Below are 5,944 nucleotides of genomic sequence, written 5' to 3' on the forward strand. Positions count from 1 at the left end.
CCTCAAATGCCTGCTCAACCGAACCCAAACCCTAATAATAGACAGGCCCAACAGGTATACACTGGGGAAACCTCATGCCCTACCTATGCTGTGGAGATCCAAGAGATCAATCTTCGATCTGGAAAGACTCTACCAGATTGCAAACCTCCTCCCCCAGAGGATGAGGAAGATAAACAGGAAATTGAACCAAAGGCTATTCCACCCTTTCCTGAGAGACTAACAGCCACCACACAACCCAACCCAGAGGAGGATGAGCTTCTGGGTGAGCTCAAGCAGTTGTGTGTAAAAATACCACTTCTCCAAGCCATCAAGGATGTGCCAATATACAACAAACTGGTTAAGGAAAAGTGTTTCAAACACCCAGGCAGGAGGAGGAAAGATGCCTCAACCATCAATGTCATAGGACAACTGTCTGACCTTATGTTAGAACAAGTCATCTACCCAAAGTACCTAGATCCTGGAAGTCCTGTAGTAGATGTCCACATCAATGGCACCATCATACCTCACACCTTGATTGATCTAGGGGCTGCCATTAATGTGATGACCAGGGACACCATGCTCAAACTCAATCTTCATGGTTCCTTGAGGAAGACCTCGACAATACTGCAATTAGCAGATTGCTCCACTGTGACTCCCGAAGGGATTGTGGAGGATGTCTTGGTCTCTATCGACTCTTGGGAATACCCTGCAGATTTCTTGGTTCTGCAACCCAAGGCAAAGCTTACTGGATATCCTCTCATTTTGGGAAGGCCTTGGTTAGCCACTGCAGATGCTTACATAAGTTGCCGTGCAGGAAATATGACCATCAAAAATGGTCCTATGTCCAAACAGCTAGTCCTATACCCTCCTGCCCAACCCTCCTTAGAGCATGACTTACCACTCTGGTTAGAGGAAGGAGAGGAAGACGAGGTGTACTCAGCACCTCTGTGCACCTTAGATACCACTAGAAGAGACCCCCCAACCGAGGATGACTTGATCGAGACCTTGATCCAGAATCCACCTTCTAGTGCACTATCCTTAGAGAAATTGGTGGAGGATGCCCAAGCTAGCACCTTAGTGGATCTTTGTACAACCAACCCTGTCACTCCCAGAGTCAAGAATGTGGAGTTCGGCCCTGAGAGAACGTTGAAGATCAGCTCCTTCCTATCTCCTTCCCAGGAAAAGGAGTTGTGTAACCTGTTGGCCAGTCACCTAGATGCTTTTGCTTGGAGCTATAAGGAGATGAAAGGAGTCCATCCTTTGGTCTGTACCCATCACATATACATCAAAGAGGATTGTAAGCCAGTTAGGCAACCCAAGAGGAGAATGAATCCAGCCCTTAAGGACATTGGCAAGGAAGAATTGCAAAGACTGTTGGATGCCGGATTCATCTACCCCATCTCAGATAGTGAATGGGTGTCCCCTTTGGTGTTGGTTCCCAAGAAAAATGGGAAATGGAGAATCTGTGTGGACTACCGAGAACTGAACAAAGCTACCAAGAAAGACCATTTCCCTCTACCTTTCATAGATCAAGTGTTGGATGGACTGGCAGGAAAGAAGTTCTTTTCTTTCTTGGATGGGTTTAGCGGGTACAACCAAATCCAAATCAGCCCGGAAGACCAAGATAAGACCACCTTCACTTGTCCTTGGGGCACCTTTGCCTACCGAGTCCTTCCCTTTGGGCTATGCAATGCTCCTGCTACCTTCCAGAGAGCTGTCTTAAGCATCTTCTCGGAGCTGGTCCATGATGCAGTGGAAATCTATATGGATGACTTTACTCCTTATGGGGCCAACTTCCAGGAAGCATTGTCCAATCTGGGAAAAGTCCTAACCAAATGCATTGAGATGAACCTGTCCCTTAGTCCTGAAAAATGTGAATTCCTAATGACTGAAGGGACCGTGCTAGGCCATACCATTTCTTGCCAAGGGTTGCAGGTGGATCCTAACAAAATTGCTCTCATCAAGAAGGTTCCACCTCCTCAAAAGGTAAGGGATGTTCGGAGTTTCTTGGGATTAGCAGGATATTACCGGATATTCATTAAAGACTTCAGCAAGCTAGCCTCGCCATTGTTTGGCCTGTTGGCAAAAGATGTGGAGTTTAAATGGACTGACGATTGTCAGAGGGCTTTAAATGAATTGAAGGACAAGTTGGTGTCAGCCCCAATCCTGAGAGGCCCAAACTGGGCCCTACCTTTCCACATCCACACTGATGCCTCGAACAAAGCCATAGGTGCAGCTTTAGGACAAGTTGAGCAAAAACTTCCATATGCCATTTACTTTGTTAGCAAAAACTTGTCCAAAGCTGAGCTGAATTACACTGTAACCGAGAAAGAATTCTTGGCTGTGGTCCATGCACTGAACAAGTTCCGACATTATATTACTGGCTATCAAACCTTTGTACATACAGACCATGCTGCAATTAGATATTTAATGAATAAACCGGATGTGAATGCTCGTATTATTAGATGGTTACTTTTATTGCAGAAATTTGATTTGACCATTGTTGACAAACCAGGTAGAGAAAATGTTGTTGCTGACTTTTTATCTAGATTGGATTTGTCTGCAGATGAGGATGGAACAGTGGATGACCAGATGCCCGATGAACATCTGTTTGCTATTTCAGTACTCTCTCCATGGTTTGCTGATATAGCAAACTACCTTATTTCAGCACAGTTCCCTCCGCACCTATCTTCAAGAGAGAAGAGCAGAATCATCAGAAAAAGTGCCTCATTTACTTGGATCGGGGACAACCTGTTCAAGCTTGGCCCCGATCAGATCTTAAGGCGTTGTGTAAGGGAGGAGGAAGTCTTTGATATCCTCCTCACTTGTCATGATGGGCCTTGTGGAGGACATTTTGCAGCAAAGAGAACTGCCTTCAAGATCCTGCAGGCAGGCTACTATTGGCCCACACTTCATCAAGATGTCAGAAGATATGTCAGCCAGTGTGACCAATGCCAAAGAATGGGGAAACCGACCCAAAGGGATGAGATGCCTCTCCAACCTCAGGTGACTCTTGAGCCATTTGAGAAGTGGGGTATGGACTTTGTGGGCCCAATCAACCCTCCTTCGAGGCAAAGGTCTTACATCATTGTGTGCACTGACTACCTGACAAAGTGGGCAGAGACCAAAGCAATCAAAGCAGCAACAGAAGAAAAGGTGGCCGAGTTCCTAAGAGAAAACATCTTTTATAAGTTTGGCTATCCAAGAGAGCTGGTCACTGATCAAGGGAGCCAGTTCACCTCCAACCTGGTTGAAGATCTACTAGCTCATCACAAGATCAAGCATAGGACTTCCACCCCCTATCACCCTCAAGAAAATGGGCAGGTGGAAGTCACTAATAGAGCATTAGAAGGGATCTTGACTAAGGTGGTGAGCAGCAGCAGAAAGGACTGGGCAGATTGCCGGTTGAAGCCACATGGGCTTACAACACCACTTGGAAGACCGCCACCGGCTTCACACCTTATGAGCTGGTCTATGGGAAGAAAGCTTTGCTGTCCATTGAGTTTGAATACAACACTTTGAGGATGGCAGCTCAACTGGACCTAGATCTCAGCCATGCACAACAAGAAAGGCTATTGCAGCTGAATGGACTGGATGAGCACCGAATGCAGGCCCTCCTTCACTCAGAAGTGGTTCAACTTCAGAGAAAGGTGTGGCATGACCAACATCTCCATGACAAGCAATTTCAGCCGGGAGATTGGGCTTTGTTGTATGACTCCAGATACAAAGATTTCAAGGGAAAGCTGAGAACCAGATGGCTAGGGCCATATTCAGTGGAAAAATGTCATGACAATGGATCTGTTCTTATTCAGACCATTGATGAGGAAGCCATCCCCATGCTTGTCAATGGGCATCGATTGAAGATCTACAGGAAGCCTCCCTCAAGACAAGAGTTCATCAAAACTATGGAGAAGGCAATGTTGGTCATAGAGAAGGGTTCTGCCTCTGCTTTGGGCATACCTTGAAGAATCTAAAAAAAAAGAATAATAATAATAATAAAGAAATAATAAAGATCCTTGGGTGAAAACCTTGCTGAGGCACCCAAGGCAGGTGGTAGGGGTGAAAACCTCATTGAGGCGCCCCTATTGTCTTTTTAAAAAAAAAAAAAAAGAGAGATTGGAAAAAGATCCTTGAGTGAAAACCTCTTTGAGGCGCTTAAGGAAGATGGCAAGGGTGAAAACCTCAATGAGGCGCCCCTGTTATCTTTCAAAAAAAAAAAAAAAAGAAAAAAAAAACAAGAAAAAACAAGGTCAGCAGATCCATTATGTAAAATTTCATGCAGATGTTCTATGGAGGAGAGGAAGCCTCTCAACTCAAAGTCAAGGGTCCTCATCATGCAATCAGGACACCTCACCAGCACCTCCCCCCAAGAATACTCATTTTCTCCAAGGTATGTGCAATTTTATTACAGCTTCAGTCTTCTACAGAAAGACGCAGATTTTCTACAGGAAGATGCAGAGTTTCTACAGGAAGATGCAGATTTTCTACAGGAAGGTGCAGACTCTCTATAGGAACGCAACCTTTCTACAGGAAGCTCTGTATTTCTACAGGAAACTTCCTGTAGAAGCTCAGAACGGGCCAGAATTCATTTCATGAGGAGATCTAACGGCTAAGGATTGGTTTGGATGCATGCAAGCCACTGTTGTCACTCTTGCACATTGCTGTTATCCTGTTCCACCATCCTTGTCGACATGCAACAAAGTTACCTGCACCAGCAAAGCAGATCGATGAGTCTCGAGAAAAAGCAAATTGTAACTGGAAAAAAACGCTAGAAATCTCACACCATGTGCATCCCAGTCATCCAGAAGCTCTGGGAGCGTGATCGTGAGGCCATCCATTGTCGTGCAGCATGCACCCAAGGAGGAAGAACTGTTCCAAGACATCCCGCGGGAGTCCTGTAACAATTAAGCCTGCTAGAGTGGATACCATTCACAGCGCAGGCCATATGCAATGAAACGTGGGTGCATGCAACTAAAGCATCCCATCCATCGTCGACAGCTCGTGAACATGGACCTCTGGGCTTGTGTAAGTTCGCCAGCAGCAGGTAAATCAACTCATTAGCGTCCAAGAACCAAAACATCGTGTGCAGCCGCGCAGGTAAGTGTCTCAACCCTTCCTTCCATCAGATTGCATGAATGTTACTTTGATTGATTGCTAAGTGTAAAGGTGAATGGGTTGAGCGGCCGTATGGCCATTTGGCCGGCCATGTCGGCCAGTTAATGGTCTAGTTGGATGTGAGGGTGGCGGCCATGAAAAAAAGAATAGCAGCACGCATGTGAGAGCAATCCCGTCGAAAAAAAAGGAGTTTAACCGAAGAGGCGGCGGCAGGTCTACGGGAATTGATGCAGCAGCAAGTGAACGCGCAGTTGAATGATGGGATGACGTCACCCAACGGTCCGGCGGGGACAACTCACCCTCCGCGCCACGGATTCCGCCGATTCAAAATCTAATCGGCTAGATTGCACTCATGCATTTATCAACCACCGTTTTGAACTCGAGCGGCTATCCTGATCCTTCTGCAGTTCGATACGCCGAGCCTTTGGCTATCAGAACGATTGAGAAGCACACCCAAGGCGCAGACCGACTGCAGTCTCTCCTGAAAATCGTGCGCTGCATTCTACAGGAACGCTTTCATTCTACAGGAACGCTGTCATTCTACAGGAACACTGTCATCCTACAACAACGCAGTTTCTACAGGAAAGCGGGTGCCTCACGTAAAAAGGTGGCCAATTAAAAAGGTAACCCTGAACTCTTCATGCACTGGTTATTAAAGGTGGTAGGATTGTCGTCCACAGTCTGGTCATAGAAAAATGGTGAAATTGTTGTCTGTTGTGCCTATACTGTCATTCTACAGGATGTCGAGTAATTAAACTGTGTTAAGTTCCTCAGGGATAAGTTTTGTGGATTATGTGCATGACATTCTACACTCTGTCTCAGTAAACCAAATTTCTTCCACAATCACCAC

This window comes from Pinus tabuliformis, chromosome 6 (genome assembly GCF_031772625.1).
Source record: "Pinus tabuliformis cultivar Carrire ecotype Pingquan chromosome 6, CPIR1, whole genome shotgun sequence".
Lineage (NCBI taxonomy): Eukaryota > Viridiplantae > Streptophyta > Pinopsida > Pinales > Pinaceae > Pinus > Pinus tabuliformis.